Source organism: Tachyglossus aculeatus, chromosome 3, assembly GCF_015852505.1.
Source record: "Tachyglossus aculeatus isolate mTacAcu1 chromosome 3, mTacAcu1.pri, whole genome shotgun sequence".
Classification (NCBI taxonomy): domain Eukaryota; kingdom Metazoa; phylum Chordata; class Mammalia; order Monotremata; family Tachyglossidae; genus Tachyglossus; species Tachyglossus aculeatus.
Genome location: NC_052068.1, coordinates 74,993,848 through 75,006,665, shown reverse-complemented (window position 1 = coordinate 75,006,665; position 12,818 = coordinate 74,993,848). Strand labels below are relative to the sequence as shown.

Below are 12,818 nucleotides of genomic sequence, written 5' to 3'. Positions count from 1 at the left end.
CATATAGAGACAGTCCCTACCCAACAACAGGCTCACAGTCTAGAAGAGGGAGACAGACAACAAAACAAAATACGCGGACAGGTGTCAAGTCAACAAAATAAATAGAAATAAAGCTAGATGCACATCATTAACAAAATGTTGGGGAAGCAGCGTGGCTCAGTGGAAAGAGGCTTTGGAGTCAGAGGTCATGGGTTCAAATTCCGGCTGTGTCACTTTGGGCAAGTCACTTAACTTCTCTGGGTCTCAGTTAACACATCTGCAAAATGGGGATTAAGACTGTGAGCCCCCCATGGGACAACCTGATCACCTTGTAACCTCCCCAGCGCTTAGAACAGTGCTTTGCACATAGTAAGCGCTTAATAAATGCCATCATTATAATTATTAAAAAATAGAGTAGTAAATATGTACAAGATAAATAGACTAATAAATCTGTGCAAACATATATACAGGTGCCGTGGGGAGGGGAAGGAGGTAGGGAGGGGGGGATAGGGAGGAGGAGAGGAAAATGGGAAGGCCTCCTGGAGGAGGTGAGCTCTCAGTAGGGCTTTGAAGGGAGGAAGAGAGCTAGTTTGGCGGATGTGTGGAGGGAGGGCATTCCAGGATGGGGGAGGACGTGGGCCGGGGGTCATCATCATCATCATCAATCGTATTTATTGAGCGCTTACTGTGTGCAGAGCACTGTACTAAGCGCTTGGGAAGTACAAATTGGCAACATATAGAGACAGTCCCTACCCGACAGCGGGACAGGAGAGAACGAGGTACAGTGAGGAGGTGAGCGGCAGAGGAGCGGTGGGTGCGGGCTGGGCTGGAGAAAGAAGTAACACCAGCAGCACCAGCTAATTCTGACAAGCGAAACCCACTTGCCAGAGGTATCTGGTTTGCACCCCTGGGCTGACAGGCTCCTGGATTCATACAGGATCAATCTTACAGTCTAGAGGGGGAGACAGAAATTAATATAAATTAATTGCAGATATGTACATAAGTGCTGTGGTGCTGGGACGGGGGATGAATAAAGGGAGCAGATCAGGGTGATGCTGAAGGGAGTGAGCCCCTTCCTTCCTCTCCCCCTCGTCCCCCTCTCCATGCCCCCATCTTACCTCCTTCCTTTCCCCACAGCACCTGTATATATGTTTGTACATATTTATTACTCTATTTATTTTACTTGTACATATCTATTCCATTTATTTTATTTTGTTAGTATGTTTGGTTTTGTTCTCTGTCTCCCCCTTTTAGACTGTGAGCCCATCGTTGGGTAGGGACTGTCTCTATATGTTGCCAACTTGTCCTTCCCAAGCGCTTAGTACAGTGCTCTGCACACAGTAAGCGCTCAATAAGTACGATTGATTGATTGATTGATTAAGTGGGAGAAGAGGAAAGGAGGAACTTAGCCTGGCTCCCATTCCCTCTGACCTAGGCTTGGAGTCTCTGAGGCATTCGGGTGTGTCTGCTGCTGAGCAAAGCATGGCGTGAAGTTCCAGCTGCACTTTGTCACTGCACAAGGTTCAGGAGGAGCTCTTTCTTTCACTTGGAAACTCCTGAGCCTTAGTTTTAAGGAACTCAGATCAGCTCCCTCCCCACAATCAATCAATCGTATTCATTGAGCGCTTACTGTGTGCAGAGCACTGTACTAAGCGCTTGGGAAGGACAAGTTGGCAACATATAGAGACAGTCCCTACCCAACAGTGGGCTCACAGTCTAGAAGGTGCTCTCCAGCCCCCACGCTTAGCTCTTCTCAAGCCACTCGCTGGGCCTCGTCCTTGTTTGGATCATTGACCTATACGCTTGGATTGTGACTTTGATTTGCCTCTCCATCCCCAACCCCACAGAGTTTATGCTCAGGTCTTTAAATTATGTATTATAAATGATTGATTCATACCGTCTGTCTCCCCCTCTAGACTGCAGCGAATATGTCAGCTAGTTCTGTGGTATTGTAACTTCGTACAACGCTTTGCATGTAGTAAGCACTCAATAAATATATGAATGAATGGTAGACGTTTCCTGCACACAGTCATATCAATGATTATCACTGATATGATAATCTTATATCAATGATTATCATTGATATGATAATCTTATCATATCAAGCATATATAAGCCTATCATATCAATCCCTGGCCTGGAATGCCCTCCCTCCACACATCCGCCAAGCTAGCCCTCTTCCTTCCTTCAAAGCCTTACTGAGAGCTCACCTCCTCCAGGAGGCCTTCCCAGACTGAGCCCCCTTTTTCCCCTCCTCCTCCCCATCCCCCCCGCCCTACCTCCTTCCCCTCCCCACAGCACCTGTATATATGTTTGTACAGATTTATTACTAGATTTATTTTACTTCTACATATTTACTATTCTATTTATTTCGTTAATGATGCTCAGCTAGCTTAATTTCAATTTATTCTGACGGCTTGACACCTGTCCACATGTTTTGTTGTCTGTCTCCCCCTTCTAGACTGTGAGCCTGTTGTTGAGTAGGGACCGTCTCTGTGTTGCCGACTTGTGCTTCCCAAGTGCTTAGTACAGTGCTCTGCACACAGTAAGCGCTCAATAAATACGATTGAATGAACGAATGATTGGTCAATTAACCTCTTGCTCTCCCCCTCCATGGTGCTTGGAACTCCTTCCTTCCTTCGTTATATCCGGCAGGACACTGCTCTCCCCATTTTCAGCATCCTTCTGAAATCACAACTCCTCATCCTGTCCCACACTCCCAGCCCCCGGGCATCACCTAAATATTCAAGTAATCAACTTCAGAGCTCACACATTGCACTTTCCCATCCACTTAGTACAGTGCTTTGATGATGATGGTATTTGTTAAGTGCTTACTAAGTGCCTAGCACTGTTCTAAGCGCTTTTAGCACTCAATAAATGATTGAATACTCTTACCCCCAACCATAGCATTTATCATCACCAACAGTGGCATTTGAATACTTTCTGTATGCAAAGCACTGCACTAAGCGCTTGGGAGAGTACATTACTGAGTTTGTGAATCTATGTTGCCAACTTGTACTTCCCAAGCGCTTAGTACAGTGCTCTGCACACAGTAAGCGCTCAATAAATACGATTGATTGATCTTCCCCCCCCCTCTAGAGAAGCAATGTGGCTCAGTGGAAAGAGCCCGGGCTTTGGAGTCAGAGGTCATGGGTTCAAGCCCCGGCTCTGCCAATTGTCAGCTTTGTGACTTTGGGCAAGTCACTTCACTTCTCTGGGCCTCAGTTCCCTCATCTGTAAAATGGGGATTAAGACTGTGAGCCCCCCGTGGGACAACCTGATCACCCTGTAACCCCCCCCAGCGCTTAGAACAGTGCTTTGCACATAGTAAGTGCTTAATAAATGTCATTATTATTATTATTATCATTATTATTATTATTATTATTCAAATCCTGGCTCCATCAATTGTCAGCTGTGTGACTTTGGGCAACTCACTTCACTTCTCTGTGCCTCAGTTCCCTCATCTGTAAAATGGGGATTAAGACTGTGAGCCCCCCGTGGGACAACCTGATCACCTTGTAACCTCCCCAGTGCTTAGAACAGTGCTTTGCACATAGTAAGTGCTTAACAAATACCATCATCATTACTATTATCCAGCTTGTACTTCCCAAGGGCTTAGTACAGTGTTCTGCACACAGTGAGAGCTCACTGTGAGCCCACTGTTGGGTAGGGACCATCCCTATGTGTTGCCAACTTGTACTTCCTAAGCGCTTAGTACAGTGCTCTGCACACAGTAAGCGTTCAAAAAATACGATTGAATGAATGAATAAATACGGTTGAATGAATGGCTCTCTCGGGACAGAGGTGGATGAAACTGAGGGGGGGGAAGGGCTCAGCAGCGTGGCTCAGTGGAAAGAGCCTGGGCTTTGGAGTCAGAGGTCATGGGTTCAAATCCCGGCTCCGCCACTTGCCAGCTGTGTGACTTTGGGCCAGTCACTTCACTTCTCTGTGCCTCAGTGACCTCATAATAATAATAATAATAATGGCATTTACTAAGCGCTTACTATGTGCAAAGCACTGCTCTAAGCGCTGGGGAGGTTACAAGGTGATGAAGTTGTCCCCCGGGGGGCTCACAGTCTTAACCCCCATTTTACAGAGGAGGGAACGGAGGCACAGAGAAATGAAGTGGCTTGCCCAAAGTCAAATGGGCAGAGCCGGGATTTGAACCCCTGAACTCTGACTCCAAAGCCCGGGCTCTTTCCACTGAGCCACGCTGCTTCTCATATATATGTATATATATATATATATATACATATATATATACACACACACATACAAACACACATATATATATATAGGTGCATCTGTAAATTGGGGACGGTGAGCCCCCCATGGGACAACCTGATCCCCTTGGAACCTCCCCCAGCGCTTAGAACAGTACTTGGCACCTAGTAAGCGCTTAATAAATGCCATTATCATTATTACTTTTAGTTTTGTTAGTATATTTGGCTTTGTTCTCCGTCTCCCCCTTTAAGACTGTGAGCCCACTGTTGGGTAGGGACTGTCTCTATATGTTGCCAACTTGGACTTCCCAAGCGCTTAGTCCAGTGCTCTGCACACAGTGAGCTCTCAATAAATACAATTGATTAATTGATTGATTACTATTAAGGGGAGGGGCCTTGGGAAGATAAGCAGACATTCCTTCCCCCCTCCCCAAGGCCCCATCACCCCCTCACTCACCAGAGCACTTTGAGGTCCCTAGGCGGGAGATCCGAGTGAGAATCTTCCAGCTCCAACCCATCTTCCCCAGAAGTGGGACAGGGGCCAGCTGTGGCTGGACTTTGAGGCGGGGGCGGGGCCCACGTAACAATTTAGGACACGTGTCCACTGCCCAGGCTGGGACAGAGGCGTCCAGTAAGTAAGGCCACCCTTTCTCTCCACTTGCTGATCACCAAGGAGCTGCTAAAAAAGATCCAGGAGGAATGGTCCGGCGGGGAAAACCACAATTTGTGCTTCCTTTCCCTTCCCCAGTGCAGATGGAAAAAGAGAAGCCGGTCCTTGGAGCTCCACAGAAGCAGCTTGACTCAGTGGCAAGGGCCCCGGAGTCGTGGGTTCTAATCCCGGCTCCACCGCTTGTCTGCTGTTCTATCCTGTTTATTTTATTTTGTTAGTATGTTTGGTTCTGTCTCCCCCTTTTAGACTGTGAGCCCACTGTTGGGTAGGGACTGTCTCTATATGTTGCCAATTTGTACTTCCCAAGCGCTTAGTCCAGTGCTCTGCACACAGTAAGCGCTCAATAAATACGATTGATGATGATGCTGTGTGACTTTGGGCAAGCTGCTTAATAATAATAATAATAATAATAGCATTTATTAAGCGCTTACTATGCGCAAAGCACTGTTCTAAGCGCTGGGGTAGATACAAGGTGATCAGGTTGTCCCACGGGGGGCTCCCAGTCTTCATCCCCATTTTCCAGATGAGGGAACTGCGGCACGGAGAAGTGAAGTGACTTGCCCAAAGTCACACAGCTGACAACTGGCAGAGCTGGGATTTGAACCCAGGACCTCTGACTCCTCTGGGCCTCGGTTCCCTCATCTGGAAAATGGGGGTGAAGACTGGGAGCCCCACGGGGGGCAACCTGATCAGCGCTGAACAAATGCCATCATTATTATTATTTTCTGCGCCTCAGTTACTTCATCTGTAAAAGGGGGGACTAATAATAATGAAAATACCCTCATTATTATTATTCTCTGTGCCTCAATTACTTCATCTGTAAAAGGGGGACTAATAATAATGATAATAATGGTATTTGTTAAGCACTTACATTGTAAACACTTAACAAATACCATCATCATTATTATTCTCTGTGCCTCAATTACTTCATCTGTAAAAGGGGGACTAATAACAATGGTATTTGTTAAGTGCTTATATTGTAAGTGCTTACATTGTAAGCACTTAACATACCATCATAATGATTATTCTCTGTGCCTCAATTACTTCATCTGTAAAAGGGGGACTAATAATAATGATAATAATGGTTATTCTCTGTGCCTCAATTACTTCATCTGTAAAAGGGGGACTGATAATAATGGTTATTCTCTGTGCCTCAATTACTTCATCTGTAAAAGGGGGACTAATAATAATGATAATAATGGTTATTCTCTGTGCCTCAATTACTTCATCTGTAAAAGGTGGACTACTAATAATGGAATTTGTTAAGGGCTTACATTGTAAGTGCTTAACAAATACCATCATCATTATTATTCTCTGTGCCTCAATTACTTCATCTGTAAAAGGGGGACTAATAATAATGGTATTTGTTAAGCGCTTATATTGTAAGTGCTTACATTGTAAGCGCTTAACAAATACCATCATCATTATTATTCTCTGTTCCTCAATTACTTCATCTGTAAAAGGGGGACTAATAATAATGGTATTTGTTAAGTGCTTATATTGTAAGTGCTTACATTGTAAGCGCTTAAATACCATCATTATTATTCTCTGTGCCTCAATTACTTCATCAGTAAAAGGGGGACTAATAATAATGATAATAATGGTTATTCTCTGTGCCTCAATTACTTCATCTGTAAAAGGGGGACTAATAATGATAATAATGCTTATTCTCTGTGCCTCAATTACTTAATCTGTAAAAGGGGGACTACTAATAGTGGTATTTGTTAAGGGCTTACATTCCAAGCGCTTAACAAATACCATCGTCATTATTATTCTCTGTGCCTCAATTACTTCATCTGTAAAAGGGGGACTAATAATAATGATAATGGTATTTGTTAAGCGCTTAACAAATACCACCATCATTATTATTCTCTGTGCCTCAATTACTTCATCTGTAAAAGGGGGACTAATAATAATGATAATAATGGTATTTGTTAAGCGCTTACATTCTAAGCGCTTAACAAGTACCATCATTATTATTATTCTCTGTGCCTGGATTACTTCATCTGTAAAAGGGGGACTAATAATAATGGTATTTGTTAAGCGCTTACTATGTGCCAAGCCCTGCTCTAAGCACAGGGGTAGATACAGACTAGACTGTGAGCCCGCTGTTGGGTAGGGCCCGTCTCTATATGTTACCAACTTGTACTTCCCAAGCGCTTAGTCCAGTGCTCTGCACACAGTAAGCGCTCAATAAATACGATTGAATGAACGAATGAATACAGGGTAATCAGGTTGTCCCACGTGGGGCTCACTCTTTTAATCCCCATTTCACGGGTGGGGGAACTGAGGCACAGGAAGTGAAGTGACTTGCCCAAGATCACACAGCAGCCACGTGGTGGGGTCGGGATTAGAACCCACATCCTCTGACTCTCAAGCCTGGGTGCTTTCCACGCTGCATCTCAGTAACAATGACGGTGGCATCTGTTAAGCGCTATGTGCCAAATACCGTCTAGGCGCTGGGGTAGATATAAGCTGATCAGGTTAGACACAGTCTCTGTCCCACATTCATTCATTTGTATTGAGCGCTTACTGTGTGCAGAGCACTGTACTAAGCGCTTGGGAAGGACAAGTCGGCAACATACAGAGACCATCCCTACCCAACAACCCCACATGGAGTTCACAACAGTGCTCTACACATAGTAAGCTCTTAACAAATACCATCATTATTATTATTATTAAATCCTGTTTTCCAGATAAGGTAACAGAGATAAAAACCAGGTGTGTGACTTTGGGCAAGCCACTTCACTTCTCTGTGCCTCAGTTCCCTCATCTGTAAAATGGGGATTAAAACTGTGAGCCCCTGTGGGACAACCTGATGACCTTGTAACCTCCCCATCATCATCAATTGTATTTATTGAGCGCTTACTGTGTGCAGAGCACTGTACTAAGAGCTTGGGAAGTCCAAGTTGGCAACATATAGAGACAGTCCCTACCCAACAGTAGGCTCACAGTCTAAAAGGGGGAGACAGAGAACAAAACCAAACATACTAATAAAATAAATAGAAAAGATATGTACAAGTAAAATAAATAAATAGAGTAACAAATATGTACAAACATATATACAGGTGCTGTGGGGAAGGGAAGGAGGTAAGACGGGGGGGATGGAGAAGGGGACGAGGGGGAGAGCGCTTAGAACAGTGCTTTGCACATAGTAAGCGCTTAACAAATACCCTTATAATTATTATTAAGACTGGGAGCACCACGTGGGACAAGCTGATTAGCTTGTATCTCCCCCAGCGCTCAGAACAGTGTTTGGCACATAGTAAGCGCTTAACAAGGATCATCATTATGATTATGGAGGGAGGACCTCTCCATACCTGGCTGGAGGTCCACCTTCTTGCCCCTCGCCCCCATCTGATGGGAGGCCTGTTCCAGGGCATCCTAGCATCCTCAGGGCAGGGCTTCGGCGCAGTAGGAGGGAAGGCAGGAAGACTCCCCTTTCTCAGGTGGGAAGAATCATCACTGCCAACATTCCCATTCAGCTGCTGGACAGGTGAGACGCCACCAAGGACCGGAGCAGGTGGAAGGAATCCTTCAATCTGTAAGCTCCTTGTGGGCAGGGGACAGGCCTGCTAATTCTCCTGTACTATTCACTCATTCATTCAATCGTATTTATTGAGCGCTTACTGTGTGCAGAGCACTGGACTAAGCGCTAGAGAAGCAGCGTGGCTCACTGGAAAGAGCACGGGCTTGGGAGTCAGAGGTCATGGGTTCAAAGCCTGGCTCTGCCAAGTGTCAGCTGTGTGACTTTGGGCAAGTCACTTCACTTCTCTGGGCCTCAGTTACCTCATCTGTAAAATGGGGATTAGAATTGTGAGCCCCCCGTGGGACAACCTGATCACCTTGCAACCTCTCCAGCGCTTAGAACAGTGCTTTGCACATAGTAAGCGCTTAACAAATACCAACATTATTATTATTATTATTATTATTACAAGTTGGCAACATATAGAGACGGTCCCTACCCAACATTCATTCATTCAATCGTATTTATTGAGCGCTTACTGTGTGCAGAGCACTGGACTGAGCGCTTGGGAAGTACAAGTTGGCAACATATAGAGACGGTCCCTACCCAACATTCATTCATTCATTCAATCGTATTTATTGAGCACTTACTGTGTGCAGAACACTGGACTAAGCGCTTGGGTAGTACAAGTTGGCAACATATAGAGACGGCCCCTACCCAACATTCATTCATTCAACCGTATTTATTGAGCGCTTACTGTGTGCAGAGCACTGTACTAAGCGCTTGGGAAGTACAAGTTGGCAACATATAGAGACGGTCCCTACCCAACAGTGGGCTCACAGTCTAGGAGGGGGAGAGGGGTACTACCCTCCCAAGCGCTCAGTACAGTGCTCCACAAATAGCATTGATTGATCATTGTACCATTACTACTAATAATGATGGTCTTTGTTAGGCGCTTGCTAAGTGCCAAGCACTTTTCTGAGCGCTGGGGGAGATATAAGCTAATCAGGTTGTCCCACGTGGTGCTCCCAGTCTTAATAATAATAATAATAATAATGATGTTATTTGTTAAGCACTTACTATGTGCAAAGCGCTGTTCTAAGCGCTGGGGAGGTTACAAGGTGATAAAGTTGTCCCGGGGGGTGGGGGCTCACAGTCTTAATCCCCCTTTTACAGATGAGGTAACTGAGGCCCAGAGAAGTGAAGTGACTGGCCCAAAGTCACACAGCTGACAATTGGAGGAGCTGGGATTTGAACCCATGGCCCCTGACTCCAAAGCCCGGGCTCTTTCCACTGAGCCACGCTGCTTCTCGCTCCAGGGCTTAGTACAGTGCCTGGCACATAGTAAGCACTTAAATACCAAAATATATTTTTAAATTTATTTTTATCTGTAAAACGGGGCTAAATAATGGGCGCCTCATGTGGAATGGAGACTGAGTTAATTATCTTTTATCTACCCCAGAGCTTAGAATAGTGCTTGACACATAGTAATCAATCAATCGTATTTATTGAGCGCTTACTGTGTGCAGAGCACTGTACTAAGCGCTTGGGAAGTACAAGTATTATTATAATCAATGGTAATAACGCTCCTCTGGCCAGGAACACGCATATAGAAGTGGTCAATTTACCTGGCCCCAAGCCTTATTCTAGTGGCCAACCTGTTGGCTATTTCAAATAATTCACTAGGCGCCCCCCATGCCCCTGAAGTCAGGCCTTCTGAGTCACTCCATGGAGTTGTACGATGCTGTAAAGATTCCTCCATATACTTGAAGAAGCTGTTGACCTTTCTCAGGAGGGTTGTGGCCGGATTTTTTCTTTTTTTAGGGTACTTGTTAGACACTTATTATGCGCTAATTGTATCTGTTAAACCTTTACTACCCGCCTGGGCAGATACAAGATAATCAGGTTGGACCCAGTCCCCATCCCACATCGGGTTCACATTCTAAATTGGAGGGATGAAGAATGAATCCCCGTTTTACAGACGAGGTAACCGAGGCACGGAGAAGTGTGAATTGCCCAAGGTCACCTAACAGAATATTTATTTTATTTTGTTAGTATGTTTGGTTTTGTTCTCTGTCTCCCCCTTTTAGACTGTGAGCCCACTGTTGGGTAGGGACTGTATATGTTGCCAATTTGTACTTCCCAAGCGCTTAGTACAGTGCTCTGCACATAGTAAGTGCTCAATAAATGCGATTGATTGATTGATTGGTGGAGCAGGGATTAGAGAACCCAGATTTTCTGACTCTCAGTCCTGTGCTCTCTGCTGCTGCATCCCTAACCTTAGCGAGCCAAACAAAGTGCACTCAAGATGCGTAAACCCAATAGACACCCCTAGCATGTATTTACTCATCATCATCAATCATCATCAATCGTATTTATTGAGCGCTTACTGTGTGCACAGCACTGCACTAAGCGCTTGGGAAGTACAAGTTGGCAACATATAGACAGTCCCTACCCAACAGTGGGCTCACAGTCTAAAAGGGGGAGACAGAGAACAAAACCAAACATACTAACAAAAAAAAATAAATAGGATATAGATATGTACAAGTAAAATAAATAAATAAATAGAGTAATAAATATGTACAAACATATACATATATACAGGTGCTGTGGGGAAGGGAAGGAGGTAAAATGAGGGGGATGGAGAGGGAGACGAGGGGGAGAGGAAGGAAGGGGCACTCAAAACACTTTGAATGTACTGATAGGGCAATCAATAGTGTCTATCAAGCTCTGGGTGCTAATTAACTCATCTATTTCATCTTGTTATCACCACTTCTTCTGACTTCTACTCCCACTAATTATAAATATGTTGTGTTTGCACATCTCCCCCACCAGAATGTAAGCTACTTGAGAGTCGAGAAACCACACTGTTTCTGGTATACATACCCAAGTGCTTATCCCGGCTCGGCCAATTGTCAGCTGTGTGACTTTGGGCAGGTCACTTCTCTGTGCCTCAGTTACCTCATCTGTAAAATGGGGATTAAGACTGTGAGTCCCTCCGTGGGGCAACCTGATCACCTTGTAACCTCCCCAGCGCTTATAACAGTGCCTAGCACATAGTAAGCACTTAATAAATGCCATTATTATTATTATTATTATTATTAGAACAGTGCCCTCTGTACAGGTGGTGCCATGAATGGCTCGATTTGAGCTAGTTTCTGGTGTAGATTAAACTCTCAGCAGACATAGCGGCTCTATATGTTCCCCCACCTCCCCCTCTCCATCCCCCCCGCCTTACCTCCTTCCCCTCCCCACAGCACCTGTATATATGCTTGTACGTATTTATTACTCTATTTATTTTACTTGTACATTTTTATTCTATTTATTTTATTTTGTTAATATGTTTTGTTGTCTGTCCTCCCCTTCTAGACTGTGAGCCCGCTGTTGGGTAGCGACCGGTTCTACATGTTGCCAACTTGTACTTCCCAAGCGCTTAGTACAGTGCTCTGCACACAGTGAGCACTCAATAAATATGATTGAATGAATGAATGAACATAGGAAATGAGTATCTTAGAAAAAATAATGTGGTTGAGGGTATATATGAAAACTGCCATTCTTTTCATGAGAAAAATAGTAAAGTGGAGAGCGTTGAATGCTAGATTTCATTAGTTTGCAAAATGGGACTGATTGTTGCATGTTCAACTGACATCACTGTGAGCCCACTGTTGGGTAGGGACTGTCTCTATATGTTGCCAACTTGTACTTCCCAAGCGCTTAGTACAGTGCTCTGCACCCAGTAAGCACTCAATAAATATGATTGATCACAGTGAGACTTGTGACTCGCTTTTGCAGCTTAATTTTGGAAGCAAACGATACCCAGCCCTACAGAGGCACTGCTCTTTTGCTAAATCAGGGCTTTTTAAGTCAGATCGCTCGAAAGTCATACCTTGGGGTGGGGAGGAAAGGACGTGTTTGGTCGACAGTTTTGAATTACTTAAAAGCAGATACTTTTTCATTGATTTTTTTCAGGACTCACCCAAGCCACCAGGCAGGGGCTGAGCGGTCCTTCACCAGCACAGGTGGAAAGGAGTAAACCTGGCCCTCGGAGATGCCAGCCCCAACCCAAGGCTGTGGTATAGGAGTCCGGGCTGCAGTGTGACAAACAGGTGGTCAGTCATCAGGGGCATTATTGACTCCTGCAACAAGTCAGCCTGGTTCAGGGAGGTGGGGATGGGGGGAGGCCAGCCGCTCTTTGGGAGGGTAGGATGTGGGCTGTGGCTCAGACTGAGGCCAGGCTGCAGGGTGAGCTGGAGTCTCATTTATTGTTGTATTTGTTTATTAGGAGGCCTTCCCAGACTGAGCCCCCTCCTTCCTCTCTCTCCCCCCACTCCCCATCCCCCTGCCTTACCTCGTTCCCCTCCCCACAGCACCTGTATATATGTCTGTACAGATTTATTACTCTATTTATTTTACTTGTACAGATTTATTCTGTTTTATTTTGTTAATATGTTTTGTTTTGTTGTCTGTCTCCCCCTTCTAC

The 12,818-nt window shown here is 45.0% G+C and overlaps 1 protein-coding gene across 1 annotated transcript in view; it reads right to left on the bottom strand.

Annotated features, from left to right (window-relative positions):
• The window catches only part of AGXT2 (alanine--glyoxylate aminotransferase 2), a 48,797-nt gene extending 44,082 nt beyond the window's left edge, over positions 1 to 4,715 (bottom strand). Inside the window, exon 1 of the mRNA XM_038743941.1 lies at positions 4,660 to 4,715. The gene's annotated coding sequence lies outside the window, so the exon portion shown is untranslated. The remainder of the gene's footprint in view (positions 1 to 4,659) is intronic.
• Between the last annotated feature and the right edge of the window lie 8,103 nt (positions 4,716 to 12,818).